General features: G+C 51.0%; 1 protein-coding gene across 1 annotated transcript in view; it reads right to left on the bottom strand.

The window, feature by feature from the left end:
• The window catches only part of SLC10A3 (solute carrier family 10 member 3), a 112,912-nt gene extending 107,306 nt beyond the window's left edge, over nucleotides 1-5,606 (bottom strand). Inside the window, exon 1 of the mRNA XM_085629920.1 lies at nucleotides 5,593-5,606. The gene's annotated coding sequence lies outside the window, so the exon portion shown is untranslated. The remainder of the gene's footprint in view (nucleotides 1-5,592) is intronic.
• Between the last annotated feature and the right edge of the window lie 11,132 nt (nucleotides 5,607-16,738).

The raw sequence follows: 16,738 nt of genomic DNA, 5'->3' as shown, positions 1-16,738 counted from the left end.
GTGAGACATTGCATACCATGCCCCAACAGTGCACTGAGCTACACAAGGTATATTGCCAATGGTGTTCAACGCATATCTGAACCCTAGGCCACAGGATGGGTCGATGGCCCGACGCTGTGGAGGGTTTTGACCCTGAGCTGAATCTCACGTATGAATCTTTGGCACTCAAGTTACACACATGAGGGATGCATGTGGCATCCCCGTCATTGTGTCCTTGGCCAGCTGTCTTTGCAGGACATGCTCAACCCAGGCCTGGGTAAGTCCACCTAGCAGAGGATCCTGCTGTCTGATTCACCGACATTATCAATGTGCATCAGGTATCACCAATGTGTGGATGTCCAAGTGAGTGCAGGGTGTGATGTGTAGTGTAGGATGGCCATGATATGGTAGTGCGCAGGGGTAATGCCTGTGGGTGCAGGACACCCAATGGGGGAATATCCTTTATGGATCTTGAGATTTTGGTCCATGATTTTGAGTGGTGCTAAACAGTGAAGCAACTACCATGAGGGTCAAATATCTATGTACTGTTGCTACATTTCCTTTCTGTGTGTGAGGGAGATTGGGTCTGCTTGAATCAGAGTTGGGCCCATGACTCAGTAGTATGCCTAATGAGGTGCACAATGTCTGGTCATTTGTCCTCTCAGTCTGGCACAGACATTCATGTGCACTTCCATGTTCACAATGCAGACAGCATTACAGCTTGCATTAAGTACATGGCCACCCATCAAGCCCCTGTCAGAACGCACTGTCCCTGCGCGCATGAGCAATCACAAGACCACATTGCAGCCCTGTGATTGACTTAGGTGAGGGAGCATGGCTGGTTCCTGTCCCTTGAGGCAGACTCATAGTCCCAGGTGCACAGTTTACACATGGCCAGGCCTTGTTACACATTTTCATTTGTGATGTGATGTAAGGCACACGCTTACAACCACCCCCACATCCATGCCCCCTCCAGTGTATTTTCTGCATTAGTTCTCTAGACAGCTGTCCAGTGCCCCCTACATAATTTGTCACTGCCAGATGCTGTGCAGCCCTGTGCATCATGCAGACCTGTTGTGAACTCACACAAGATGTCTTTTGTTGCATGGCATACTATTCTATTTCTTGAAGTTATGATGCATACCAATGGGTCTCATGTTACAACAGTGTGGTGGGAGCTGGCTAGGATAGCCTTGTGAATTACAGTAACTACTGAAGTGATTGCAACCCTCAAAGGGACACTTGTTACACATGACGCAAGCTAACTGGGATCCATCTCAGACCCACCCCACTAACAGTAGATAGCACATTTGGTGCATACAATACACTATTGTTATGGATTGCCCCCGACAGACACAATTTTGTCATGAATTGCCCCCATATGTCGCCCAGTTGTATATTTGTCGCCACAAATAATACAATGTGTAACAATAAATTTCTTGCCCCCAAGTGGCACCCTATGTCCATTTTCTGTCCACCATTGCCCCCTATTTTCAATTAGACACCACACTCGACGCACAGATAGCAATGTTTGACCCCAGAAAACACACGATTTACAATTTAACTGGCCAGTGAAGGCATCCTGTTTAGCTTTTGACCACATAGAGAAGCGACTATTGTCCCTTTTTTCTCTCAACATGAATCCCGATATTGATAATTCTTTCTCAAGAATACTATGCTTACATTGCTATGTCAGGAAGCAAATATTTACATATGCTTTGATGGATGGAACCCCTATTTGTTGCATCACAATGCACTGATTTCACATGTCATGTGAAGGCAAATGCAAGGCTGTGGTTACTTGGAATTGACATTGAAATGTGATGACTGTGTTGTAATGTACATCTAGCATGAGGGAGGGTAGCTATGGCTAAAATCATATGTAGTCATTTGGCCCAGGACCACACACACCAGCTCGGACAATTCCTCATCTACACTCCTCTGCTGGAACATGGCCACCCACCTCGACATCCACCCTGTACGCAACCACCCCTGCCATCTTGCATTACAGTATGCTTATCTTGCCCCCTGCACAAGTGTAATCTCAGGACGGACCTTGTTACACATCAGGACACCAGTGCCGTGTGCCACCCAGCAAAACAACACTACACACAACCAGATCACATACATCCTCAAAACACTGCTGGCAGTACCCATGCCCACTACAGAGATGTCACCCAACCTTGCTGTTGACTCTTCATATGTCACCTGCTTCACATACACATACACCAACCTTCATTGTGGACCTGTAATCACCATCAACATAATTGACAGCTACTTCATTCCCACAGGGTCCACCACATCCATCAAGGATGAGGCATTGCCATTTCCTACAAGGAAGGTGAACACTTACAATGGACATGCACTTAAATGACCCAGCATTAACCATGGTGCTAATCACGTTAACACGGCCAGACCCGGCAAGGCAACAATCACATTGCCCCCTTCATTTGCATGCCACCCGGGACATGTGCACCCTTTCAACAATGCCATTGTAGACGTCATTGCACACCAGACTCCCCCCCACCCTTTCCTACTTGAGGGACTCTGGTTCCACATGCACAACACCCGTGACCAGGACACCATTGGCTACTTGGTGAAATATCTGGCATCAGACTGAGAGAGCTATTGCCAACACCAAGCCACATTGCTCGAGACGTTGACAGGCACATCTCCTCCACAGTAGACAGATTGAACTTCAGCCACACCACCATATTGACGTGGACCAACCCTCATTGTGTGTGTCACTTGTTCACCATGCCCACCATACAGCACCACCATCATTGATACACATCCCAAAGGTGTTATGGACATCTATTCGGTTATCATGGACTCCCTGGGCCACAGCACTACGCCTACACTTTCACTGTATGACCCCGCTGCACACGTCCTCCACCCACAGTTCAACACCTGCCCACACCTCCTGGCACACCTCACGGCCATACAGGCAAGATGTAGCACATGTTTGCACCTTATTGGCTACATTACGCAAGTATGCATATGCATGACCTTGTGCACATCTTTTATGTACTCCTTGCACTGCGAGATCTTCACTTTGGATATTCATTAAGGTGAGATGCCGGTGGTGCAAGTCCCTACATAAATGATGTCCAGTATGTGTGCTCAATCAGATATGGACATGGTGGTGCATTTCTGACATTTGAAATGTGTGATTGACATATGCGTGGGACTTACATTGTGGAGTTTTGTACTTGTGGAGTAATATGTGGTCAACAATATGCAGACGTCAGACTACGGCACGGTGAAATTTCAATCTGCTATGCCCAACATGACCCCTTCATGACTATTGTGCATTTTTTGTTACTTACCAGTTGTCTGCTGTTCTGTTTCTCTTGCGGCACTGTCCTGTCCAGAGATTCCACTCACTATCTCCTCTGGGATGACTCGTGCCACCCGCTCCTCCAAGTCATCAAGTGACTCCTGATGTGCTGGGCTGCCTCCTCCGGTTTGTAGTGCGGCCTTGCGGTTGCAGCAAGTTTTTCTTTGGTGCGCCGCTTGTAATCATGCCACCTTTTTTTGCAGTCCAGCATGGTCCGCTTCGCCTGTCCCACACAGTTGATTTTTGTCACTATTCGCTGCCAGATTGCGTCTTTTTTTTAAATGGGCAGCTTGGAGTTGACAAACAGCTGGTGCTGGTGGTTGGTGACCTCCGTCACCAGGATTTCGTTCTCTTCATGGCTGAAGTTAGACTTCCGCTTGCGTTTGGCCACTGGTTCAGCCTGGCCATCAGGACTTCTGCTGCCAGTATTTGCGTGTGGGTCCTGGGTGCTGGTGTCACCTTCAGCTTCCATTTTTGGCTCCTCTGTTCTGAGTTATGTGTTTCAGCAGATTTGCGTCGCTTTCCGGGTCGATTTTTCTCGCTTCACGCAGTGTGCGTTCACGCAGTCTCTTCAGAATGGCGTTGCGTGTCGTAAAACATCCTTGCGTGACTTTTCACGTGGTTGCGTCGGATTGACTTGCGGCACCTTTGCGGCACCTGCGTCATTTTTTCTGACGCAGGTTACCGCGTTGCGCCACGCTCCGACGCCTTGTTGATATGGCGCATCTCTTTTGACTTGCGTTGTCGCAGCGATGCCGCAAGTTTTCTGACGCATCGCTGCGGTGCGGCAGCGATGCGTCACTCTTCATAAATCTGCCCCACTATATCTAAGAAAGGGGTGATTACACGACCTTGCCCCAGCTGAGTGATCAGCCAGTTGTGTCTGATTGGAAGGTCAGACCAGGGGTGGCATAATACATGCTGCAGCCCCTGGGGGGCCTAGGGTACACCTATGCCCTGGGTACCTAGGGTACACTGTACAGGGTCCAATAAGGTGATCCTTACCAATTGGGAATGTACCTAGGGTACATGGAGTACTGTTTTAAAGAGAGAGCAGACAGCCTGAGACCCTGAATGGCAGGATCTCAGGCCAACTAAGTCGAAAAATCAGCTAGACACTAGGCAAAAAATTGGGGGTAACCATAGTCAGATATCCACCTTCCTACAGTGGGCTCTGTGCGGGGGGGGGTCTCTCTCGCATCCGGTGGTGGGCTCTGTGTGTGGGGGGAATCTCTCTCTCTCATACGGTGGTGGGCTCTGTGTGTGGGGGGATATCTCTCTCTCTCATCCAGTGGTGGGCTCTGTGTGTGGGGGGATATCTCTCCCTCTCATCCGGTGGTGGGCTCTGTGTGTGGGGGGATCTCTCTCTCTCATCCAGTGGTGGGCTCTGTGCGGGGGGATCTCTTTCTCATTCAGTGGTGGGCTCTTAGTGGGGTTGGGTCTCTCTCATCCGGTAGTGGGCTCTGTGTGTGGGGGGATCTCTCTCTCATCCGGTGGTGGGCTCTGTATGTGGGGAGGATTTCTCTCTCATACAGTGGTGTGCTCTCTGTGTGGGGATCTCTCTCTCATATCCGGTGGTGGGCTCTGTGCGGGGGTATCTCTGTCTCATCCAGTGGTGGGCTCTTAGTGGGGGGGTCTCTCTCTCTCATCCGGTGGTGGGCTCTGTGTGTGGGGGGGATCTCTCTCTCTCATCCGGTGGTGGGCTCCGTACGTGGGGGGGATTTCTCTCTCATACAGTGGTGTGCTCTGTGTGTGGGGGGATTTCTCTCTCTCATACGGTGGTAGGCTCTGTGCGTGGGGGATCTCTGTTTCTCATCCAGTGGTGGGCTCTGAGTGGGGAGGGGGTCTCTCTCTCTCTCATCAGGTGGTGGGCTCTGTGTGTGTGGGGTCTCTCTTATCCAGTGGTGGGGTCTGTGGGGGGGGGGTCTCTCTCTCATCCAGTGGTGGGGTCTGGGAGGGGGATGTATCTCTCCCGAAGAGGGGGTCCCTCTCTGTCACTTCACCGGCGGTGGTCCTTCTCTGAAGGCAGTCTCTCTCTCATTGGGAGTGGTGTGAGGATTCTCACTCTCTTGGGGGGTCTCTCTGTGAAGTGGGGGAAGGTTCACTCTCTGGGGAGGGGGGGTCTCTCTCTTTGCTCTTTGGGAGTGGTGGATGGTCCTCTACCTCCCTCCAGGTAGTGTTCTCAGCCAGGGAGGGCACTCTCTCTCTCTCTGTTGTTTTCTGTTCTTCGGGGGGAAGTTTCAGGTCGCTTCCCCGGTCCCCCTGTCACTCACCTTCTTCCTCTCAGGCTGAGCTTATCTTTAATCGTCTGTTTCCGGCTGTCAAGCGTATTTCCGGCGCACCTTCCCTTTCAGCCAATCACAGAGCTCCACAGTCTGAGTGACTCTGCCCCACTACTGGCCATTTCCTGCCACCATCTTGGGTGTTCCCAGTCTCAGGCCAGTGGATTAACAATGCGAACCACGGATGGCGGGACAGTGAACCCTCCCTGCCCCTGTGGAAGGGACCACCCGGGTTCAGTTTCCAGGAGCTGATTTTTTTTAACATGACCGTTTCGTAGTTTGTCTGCTTGCGGTAGAATGTGCCCATTCCAACATGGCCGCTGCATGGACGCCTAGATATGGAATACTGAGGACGTTCTGGGCTTGAAAGGAACGTGAGCTTTACCGTTCCAAAATGGCCTCCGCACTCAGTGGGCAGCGTGTTGGAGAGCAAGTTGGCTGTACCATTCCAACATGGCCGCCACATCCAGTAGGCATAGTGAATGTCAATGCACAATCAAAAATTTGCCAACATTCGTGACAAGAATTTTCAATTCTATTAAGGACAACGGAGGCGAGGATTATGCTTCTCATTTCTTTGGTTTATTACAGCAGCCAATAAAAAACGATCTTTTTTATTCAACAAATCACAATAAACTACAAATCCCATGAGCACCCTGTACTCTATAACACTTTTTTGAGTTCTGTCTGTGAGGAGAACCTTTAGAAGAACCAAACATCACAATGCCCCTTGGTTCGGCCCCCCACTCCCCAGGGGGAGGGGGATAGAGGCTGGACCGGGGGCCTCAGTGGAGGCCACCCCCGGGGAGCAAGCCTGTGCTCTCCACAATGGTGTGACTAACACCAGTTCTGTCTGCTGACACCTGGCCTGGGCCAGGACTCTGGTTATCATGACAAAAGGCGGGAAGGCGTAGCAAAGGACTGGGAGCCAAGTCTGAAGAAACGCATCCGAGGCCAGAGCCTCTGGATCTGGGCGCCAGCTGTAAAAACCCGGGAGCTGTTTGTTCAGACGTGACGCAAATAGATCCAACTGGCAAGGACCCCATAGGAGGTTCAGCATCCTGAAGACTCGAGGGTGCAAGCGCCAATCGCTGTAGTCCCATAGGTAACGGGAGTGCCAGTCGGCAACTTCGTTCCTGCGTCCCGGGAGGTATTCCGCCACTACTGACAGTCTGTGTTGTAGACAGTAGTGCCAAAAATCCTTGGCAATCTCCGCTAGGATACGTGACCTCGTACCTCCCAGTTTGTTCACATATCGAACCGCCGATACGTTGTCCATCCACAAGAGGATGCAACAGTCTGTCTTCTGCAGAGAAAGGCTGCGGAATGGCGAACGAGCCCGCCAGCAGCTCCAGGCAGTTGATATGGAGAGAGAGCTCCTCTGGAGACCACCGCCCCCGTCGAGATCGGACCGCAGCGGGCACCACAGCCCCAACGACTGGCGTCCGACTCAATCACCACCTCGCATTTCAAACCGAATATGGCTCTGCCATTCCACGACTCCATGTGATCTAACCGCCACAACATTTCCAACCTCGCGTCCTCTGAAAGAGGAATCTGTTCAGCATAACCCGAGGCTTTTGCGGAGATGTTGAATCTTCAAGCGTTGGAGTACGCGGTAGTGAAGGGGACCTGGGAATATCGCCTGGATCGAAGAGGCCGATAACCCCACTACTTGGGCAATGGATCTCAAGGACACAATCTGCCTGTTCACAATCAAGTTCAATTCTTTCTTGATCGCTCTGATCTTGTACGTGGGCAGGAGAAGCTGGCAGCTGCGGGAATCTACCTGAAAACTCAGAAACTCTATAGATTGCGTAGGGACCAGGACTGACTTTTGGGGATTCACCACGAATCCTAGGCTCTGAAGGAGATGGATGGACCATTCCAGATGTGCAGTCACTAACTGAGGAGACTGCGCCATGAGAATTATGTCTTCCAGATAGACGATCAGTCGCACTCCGCGCGCGTGCAAGGACTCTACCACAGGACAAAGGAGTTTCGTGAAGCACCATGGTGCTGACGAAAGTCAGAAGGGAAGGACCGTGTATTCGTAGATGGGTACGGACAAATACGCGTCTTTCAGGTCCAACCGGACCAGCCAATCCCCTTCCTGTAGAAGGTCGTGTAGCAGATGAATGCCCTCCATTTTGAAGTGGAGGTAGACGATCCATCCAGTGAACTCCTTGAGATTCAGGACCAACCTGGACCCGCCCCCTTTTTTCTCGACCAGGAACACATGGCTGAGAAAACCCTGAGGGTTATTGCCCCTTTCTTCAGAAGGGATCTTATTTCTTCTGAGATGAAAGTCTAATCTTGTTGGGAAAAATGTATGGGGTGGGGACGGAAAGTTTGGGAGGCTGTCTCATACTTCTCCTGCTTGTACCCCTACACCATCTCCATAATCCAAGCATCCTGTGAGACGGTGTGTCAAATTGGTTGAAATAACTGAATACGTCCCCCCCACGATCACCTCTGAACATAGGATTAGTCTCACCTCTAGTTCCGGCGTCTTGGTGGTTTCCTTGGTTGCCACCGAACCTTCCCCTACGGAACCGGTTTCTCGCTCTCCGGGAGGGGTAGAAGTTAGGATTGCCGGGGTTGTCCTGGTAGCCACCTCTGTGATGTTGCTGGCCACGTGGGGTGCCCTGGTTGTTTCCTCAGCCGAACGACCGTCCTCGATTTCGTCCGGCCCTGGTGAAAACCGGTTTGAATGCGCAGCGAAGTGACTCCTGTGCCTTGTCCAGGCGCTGAAGGTGGCTACGAACTTAGTCAATTCTTTTAAGAATGGTTGACCGAAGAGGAGGCCCTGGGCCACGGGACCCGCCTCTGACGAGGACAATTCTGCCAATTTAGGGTCCAGCTTGAGGAGTATAGACCTCCTCCTCTCGCTCGACATGGCGCAGTTGGCGTTGCTTAACTGGCACACCGCCCGCTGCACCCATCCAATGAGGGCGTCAGGATTTATCGGGGATCCAGATTCCTTGGCATGGAATCCCATCTCGAGAATTTTTGTTAAGGGGCCTGAAAGGTCAAGAAGTTTATCCTGGCATGACCGCGAGGCGCGGTCTATGCCTTTCTTGGGATCCTTGGCATACTTTTATAGGTAGGTGAGCATCGTCAGATCCACCTCGGGTGTTTCCGCGACCCGAGCCGCCAAATCTGGCCTGGGGCACTCTGACCGAAGCCGGGCTCTGACATCCTTGTCAAAAGGACGGTGGATGTTGGACTGAACGTAATCCGCCACCTCTTGCGGCGGGAGCCATGCGGTAAAGTTAGGATGGACCATGTCCGATGGGTCAAAGGTCAAAACCTTGGGTTGAGGAGGCTCTGTGTGATGCTCTTTTCTGACCTTTTTCGCAGGTTGAGGACTCTCTTACTGATCCGAATCCGTATCCGTACTGGCGGAGGAGTCTCTCTGGTCTCCTTGGGTAGACTCCACCTGGTCTGCTCGCGCGACAAATGCGTGGTCATTAGCCAAAGCTTTGGAGAGCCGTGCAAAATCCTCAGAGTGAGGGTTGGAAGCTTTCGGGTCTTTCGCTTTTTGACGGACGGTTGCAGCCGGGATCTATCCTTGCTGCAGCGCATACTTATTTAGGTGGCGCTTGAAAGGTGCAATAGCCCGCACCAGGGCAGAATTGACGGAGTGCTGTACACCAGCATCCAGGGCCTCCACGAGGTCCTGCTCTAGGGAGCCCGACGGCTCCGCTCCATAATAATCATCCTCATAGCAATAGTCGGCCATGGTAGGGTAGAGGCTACCGAACTATAGCGCTGCGACAGGTCAGAGGAGTAAAAGGGGAGAGGCACGACCCCAGGCAAGCCAGGCCAGATAGCCAACAAAAACTTCAGGTAGTGGAGGGAGGGCCTGCCCACAAAAAACCTCTCTAGGCAGAGCCTATGCTGTTATTATGCAGCCCTCAGCACAATGAAGCCTTGGGCGTCAGCGGGGGAAGAAAATACTACGGGGTGAAATTTGAATTTGCAAGCTTTCCCGCTCCGATCACCTCCGTAGCAGTAACAAGACAAAATTGACACCTAAAATGGCCACCACGCATGCGCGGTATCGGCCGCCCGTAGAGATAAAAATAGGACTCTGCGCGATCACAGATGCGCCGTCCTCACCCCCAGAACTCCCGCTCCACTGTAAACAGGCTCGGGTGACTCGCGCCCGGCCGGGGAGACTGACGCGCTCCCCAACCGCCACACACACGACCGGAGGCGCTACCAGAGGGGCTAAAGAGAGCACGGCTCGAGCGCTGCGGAGTACCACCGATTCAGGTACGCGCAAGCAGGGAGCCCTTTAGAGTGCGAGCGCTCGTCAAAATTGCTACAAACCAAGCTCACAACTAACCTACAATAAGGCATGTAATATAAGCATAATTATGCACAAACACAATACAGTGCCCTCAAAACCCATACACCACAAATACAAGAAAAGTAGTAAGGGAGAGGCACTTAACTGGCTGCGGAGCAGCAAAGAAGGAGGACGTGTGTGCCTCGGTTGGACATTATATAGGCACAGTCTCTATGGTTAAAGAGTACAGGGTGCTCACGGAATTTGTAGTTTATTGTGATTTGTTGAATAAAAAAGATAGTTTTTTATTGGCTGCTGTAATAAAGTAAAGAAATGAGAAGCATAATTGGAGCCTCCGGCCCTGACATAGAATTCAAACTAGGCACCATGAGATTCCTTTCTGACACCTAAGTAGAATGAGAAATTTCCTAGCACACATAAAGGAAATTTTCAGTTCTAATAAGGACGCAGAGGCAAGGATTAGGCATAAATGTATTCACTTTTTATTATTCAGCAGATTCAAAGTTAAACACCCACTCAGGAGCCCCACGGACCCATACCCCCCCGCACATCTTCCACGGAGCCTCAAGGATCATTGCTCAGCCCCACGCTCTTCAACATCTACATGGCCCCCCTCGCCGCCATCGTCAGGCAGCATGGGCTAAGCATAGTATCCTATGCCGACGACACCCAGCTCATCCTCTCCCTCACGACAAACCCCGAAGACTCCAGATTCTGCTTCCAGAAAGGAATGAAAGGCGTTGCAGCCTGGATGAGCAACTGCTTCCTACAGCTCAACTCTGAGAAGACAGAGGTCCTCATCCTCGGACCCTTCCCCACTGCTTGGGACAACTCCTGGTGGAAACCCTCCCACCAGACGGACCACGCCCGGAACCTCAGCATCCTTCTAGACTCCTCCCTCACCATGACTCGCCAGATCAACGCCGTCGCCTCCACCTGTTTCAACTCCCTCCGCATCCTCACTAAGACCTTCAAGTGGATCCCCCGCGGAGCCAGAAAGACCGTCACCCATGCACTCATAAATAGCAGACTGAACTAAGGAAACGCCCTCTATTTTGGAATAAAAAAATCCCTGCTACAGAAACTCCAGACCACCCAGAACACCTCAGCCAGACTAGGCCTCGGCACCCCACGACATGAGCACATGACCCAACACCTGCAAGACCTCCACTGGCTCCCCGTCGATAAGAGAGTAACTTTCAAGCTACTCACCCACGCCTACAAATCCTTCCACAACATCGGACCCAAGTACATCAACAAAAGAATCTCTTTTCATGCACCCAAAAGAAACCTCCGCTCCGCCTACCTCGCCCTAGCAGTGACCTGTACATCCGAAGAGCCAGAGGAGTGGAAGAGCCTTCTACGTTGCAGCCAAAGACTGGAACGAGCTCCAAGTCAACATCAGAAGGTCCCTTACCATGCACACCTTCAGGAACAGAGCAGGGGAGGAGTGGTTTGCCCACTTCTAAGCGCTCTATGACTGTTTTTTAAATTTCGATCCAGGACCGGAGGCAAGGATTATGCATTTTTTAAACTTACTTACCACCAGGGATGCAGCATCATATATAGGTTTAAAATAAAACCTTTTGAAGATGAACTGAAGACCAATCTAACGCACTGATAATGTCCTCCAGTCTGCTGTTAACCTGAACGCCCTTGAATGCCATAGCCCCCCTGCCTGAGTGGGCCCCAAAAAGTTGAGCATAGATCTCAGCCTCTGCCATAACCCATCTTACCCACCTGGCAATGGAGGGAGAAGCAATAGCCTTGAACGGCTTCTTCATTGCAATCAATAGCTGTTTTTTCACATGGAGATCATACCTCCACTGTCATGTCCTCGTAAGCCTTTAGGCACCTTACCACACAGAATTTAGGAGAACCTTCAAAAGAAGGGTAAGTTACTGACATGGTATTAGTTTTGGTCCTTAGCAAAATAGTGAATGTAACCCCTAACGGGGTGAAGACCCTTTCCGTGATGTCCAACACCCTACTATCAGAATCTCTCTTGCAAGAGATAAGGCACAATAGCATCACCAGTTTCACAGAAATTTCCGGAATACCTAGGTTCCAGGGGTTGTGTCATTCTGATACCCTTTAGCAGCTTACACTCCGATGGGTGTTCTCCCATCAGAACATTGTTGTTGGGTGTTGAGGTTGGGGTGCCCCACTGAAATCGCCGATCTGAACAGTGCACTGAATAAGCGAGCCCTGAGCAAGACAGGAAATTCAAGACGTCCGTAACTTGCTTCCCCACGGGATTCATGTGTCTCTCCATACACCAATGAACCCATCTTCTCCATGCCAATCTGTATCGCTTGGCTCTTCCTGGGGCCATGCCTCTTTCAGCCTCTTTTGAAAGTCTGCCATCCTGCAACCATCTCCTGAAATCCTCCATGCCATGAGATGCAGGTCACCTTGCAACACCATGGGATATGGACAGCTGTTGGGGTTCCGTAGGATCTAGGGAAACAACGGCAGTCATATCGGTTACGATCATGACAGCTCCAGAATGTAGGGGAACCAAGCCTGAGATTTCTAGATCGAGGTCATCAGCACCAATAAAGCTCCCTGACACCGGACTTGAGCCACCACTCTCAGAATCAAAAGAAATGTCAGGAACGTGTATGCTTGACCCGTTGTCCAATCCTGTAGGAAGGTGTCCACATCCAATGCCCCTGGGTCTGGTCTCCAGCTGACATTTCGAGGAATCTGGCCATTCAGTCTGGATGGGACAGGTTCACACAGCAGGGAACCCACCGGGCCATCAGCGTCTGAAAGGTCGCCGGGTCCAACTGCCAGTCGCTGGAGTCCGTGAAATGTCTTGCGTTCCAGACTGCCACTGAGTTCAGATAGCCCAGAAGGTACCTTGCCATCATCGGAATCTGCTGGTGGAGGCAGGAGTGCCAGAAGTCCTTGGCCAGGTCCACCAATGCTCTTGATTGGGCACCCCCCCCCCCCAACCGGTTGATGTATTGTATTGCTGTTGTATTGGCCATCTTAAGGAGGACACAACATGAGACCTTGTCGCTTGTCATTGATCTGATCGCAAAAGATCACGCCAGCAGTTTCAGGCAGTTATTATATAATATCAACTCTCCCTCCCTCCATCCATCGTCCTCCCATGGTTTCAAACTGCATCTGGCACCCCAGCACTGCTAGCTGGCATCCAACTCTATTACCAAGTCTGGGAGGGATCCGAAGATCGCGCGCCCGTTCCATGCCTCAATATGGTCTATCCACCATTGCAGTTTTGTCCTGGTCTCGCTTGTCAGGGTCACAAGTTCTGAGTAGGTGAGGCCCTTCAGGAGGTGAGTCCCTTTCAAATGTTGTAATGCCCTCTAATGCAGTGGGCCTGGAAATGTGCCTTGAATCGAAGACAATAAGCCAACTATCCTGGCCAATTGTCTGAGTGAGATCCTGTCTCAACTCTACCTTAGCCAGTTCCTTCTTGATCTCGTGAAGCCTTCAATACCTGAAGGCTCTGTGTGGCTGTGGTGGAGTGTATGAGAAACCCCAGGGAATTCATGGTCTGCATTGACGTCAATTCTGATTTCTGCAAGTTGATGACATAACCCAGATTCTGAAGGAGCGCAATAGTCGTGTTCAAATGTGACACCAGATGCAAGTGTGATTGGTCCATCATGAGGATGTTGTTGATGTATATATTCAGCCTGATGCCCTTCATCCTCAGTGTCTCCACCACTGCCAGAGGAGTTCTGTGAAGCACCAAGGTGCTGAGGACAGACCAAAAGGGAGAGTTGGGATTTAAAAAAACCTGGTCCCCCAACTCGAAGTGTAGAAAACTAAGATGAGGGGGGCAAATTAGGACCGTAAGGTCCGCGTCCTTGAGATCTAGACACACCATCCAGTCGCTTTGCCATGAAAGATCTCTGAGGAAGAGAATGGCGTCCATCTTGAAGTGATGGTAAACAAGCCACTTGTTGAAACTTCTTAGGTTTATCACGGGGCGAAAGCAGTTGTCTTTCTTTTCTACTAAAAAGAGGTTGCTGAGAAAACCCAGAGGGTGTAATACTGACCTCTGGATTAGCCCTTTGGTAAGCAGATCCTGTACCTCAGCATCTATCAGTAGCATATCTTGTTGCAAAAACACCAAGGGGCATGGTCTGGCCACTTGAATCGGAGTTCCGTAGAACTCTATCTGGTATCCCTGTACCGTCTGTAGGACCCATGGGTCCAGAGTGATTTCTGCCCACTTGTGTGCAAAGAAACTCAGTCTCCCCCAAGCCTTTGAGGGAAAGAAAGAATACTGCTTACCTTTGAAACTTTCAGGAGCGTTAGCCCGTCCACTCTGACGGTTAGCTCTGCCCTTTCCGTCACCCCGGTTGAGGTAGAAGGGTCCCCTGCCTGCCATCTTTCCACATGTTGTGGCAGCACCCCCAGTTTAGGGTCTACTTTGATTAGTAGGGAACGTGGTCTCTCCACCGCCTGGCACAGTTGGCATTGCCCAACAGGCACATCGCACTCTGAGTTCAGCCTGCCACTATGTCTCTGGGGAGGGGGGTCCCAGATTATCTTGACTGCTCTGCCAGTTCTAATTTTTTCATCAGCTTGCCTACCACATCAAGTAACTTGTCCTGAAGTGCTCTCCATGAGTGGTCGATGCCTTTCTAGGGGTCTTACACATACTTACCGATGAGCATGCAGAGTTTAGGGTCTATGTTTGGGAAGGTAGACACTTTTGCCCCCAAAGCTAACCTAGGGCACTCTGCCCGAAGGCGGTCTTGAACCTCCTTGTCTAGGGGCTGGCAGACTTTGTTGATCACATCGTCTGACACCTTTAGATTTGGGAGCCACTCTGAGGACCTCAGAGGGTAGCTCCCATCTGGTTTGCACATCCTTGTAGGGAAGGTATCACCTTCAAACGATCCAGTGGCATTTAATCTGGGATGCCAGGGCTTCCCGAAATCCTGTCTATCATCAGAGGACCTGACATCATCCGTGTCACCCGCCCATATCGCTGAACCCTTCTTCAGGGTCGAAGTTTGGTGCAACAGCGTTGCCAATTTCCACCAGTAGGCCTTCCTTCCGGAAGGGTAAATTTTTTAATGCGCACGCACTCTTACGGAAATTTTCTCTCAGTTGATCGAAGCCCCATGTCATGATTCAGGACCTTCTGGGTGTTAACTGTGGTAAAACCGCTAGCCCATGCCCCCGTGTCCTTGAAGATTCTGGCTCTGCTCGAGACCGAGAAGTCAACTTGTCCACGCTTTTCTGCAGGGGTGCCAGCGCGCTAGCTATAGCTCTGGGAAAGGAGCTTGTCCACTCCTGCAGGGCAGCGGTGTCGTGGATGCCATTCCTCCTCAGAGGCCAGCTCATGTAAGTAGCCGTGGTCCCTGAAGGATGCTATATAAACCAGGGGGGTGCGAGTACCAATATTAAATCAATACACACTCTGGGGCAGATTTACAAGCCACTTGCGACATCTTTACACCGCCATTGCGTCACTTCTGTGACGCAGCGGCGTCATAAACAATGTGCCACTATGCAACACATTTACAACTTGACGCATCTAGGGAGATGCGTCACATTGTAAAGCCCTGCGCTACAATATACCTGCGTCAGGTATAATGTATGCAGGATGGACGTTCCATCGCAAGGAAGCCTCGTAAAAGAGACGCAGTGAAATCTGCAAGATTTCACTGAATCACTTTCACAACGCCACTGCGTCAAAACCTTGCGACGCAGCATGTTAGAAATAGGCATTCCTAACCATTGCTGGAGTTAGGTCCTACTTGCGACACAACACCAGCAATGCGCTGCCCTTACGCCGAACAGATGCGTCATGCATCTGTATATCCTTGCACTACGGTGCACCGCACTGTAAATCTGCCCCTCTGTGGGTATTTCCAAGGGCATTCCGCACAACTGGCCCCGACAGGGGGTGGAGCTGGGGGACTCTTAGGGTGCTAGCATCAAGCACTGCTGCAAAAACACACCCCAGTGACTAAGCCGGCATGTCAAAAACCGGCCACCACCCTTTCGGCCTATGGGGAAAATGCCCGGGGCCAGCTACGGCCAGTCCGGCCCTGGGGGGGAAGCCCCAGCAGTCAGTCACTATGTATTTGAGAAGCTGACAAGCACCACAGCTCCCTAACGTTTGATGTGTGCCTGTGGAGCGCAGTAAACTCAAACGCGCTGCTGCACAGGCCGCAGCCGCAGTCCATGCAGGTAACAGCGGTGAGGCGGTGTGGCCAGGTAAGGGGGGATTTTGAGGGACGATTCAGTAGGAAAAATAAATAAATAATTAATTTTCCCTCGGCATCGTCCCTCGAAATCCCCCTTACCCAGCCCCACTACCCCACCACTGTTACCTGCACGGACTGCGGCTGACAGACCCTAATGCCCCTTGAGGGGGCTGCTTACACTGCGAAACAGTGCCCCTAGCAGACCCGCATGGAACTAGGACGTGCTTGAGACAAAGCCAGCTACGCAGAGAAAAATCACTGTAGAACAAATCACATTATCAACATAATAATAGCAGTCAACAAATCTCAGTCAAGAAGTGCTCAATATCCCACAAATCACCACACAACCCAAGAGTCGTCAAGGGACTGAGGGATTTAACCGAGGCAGCAGTGGAGAAAGAGGAAGGACTGCATGCGGCAGGGCCTTATGTGACAGTTACGGACAGTGGTACGGACAGTGTTACTATTGGTTAATGGTTGACATGGACACTATCCCTTGGACTCATGGGATTTGTAGTGTTTGATGTTTTTTCTGTTTAACTTTGGATCTGCTGAATAATAAAAAGTGAAGAAAGTTATGCATAATCCTCACCTCCGGTCCTGACATAGAATA

This window comes from Triturus cristatus, chromosome 10 (assembly GCF_964204655.1).
Source record: "Triturus cristatus chromosome 10, aTriCri1.1, whole genome shotgun sequence".
NCBI classification, from domain to species: Eukaryota; Metazoa; Chordata; class Amphibia; order Caudata; family Salamandridae; genus Triturus; species Triturus cristatus.
Note: the sequence above shows the minus strand (reverse complement) of the source record. Positions and strands in the feature narration are given on the sequence as shown.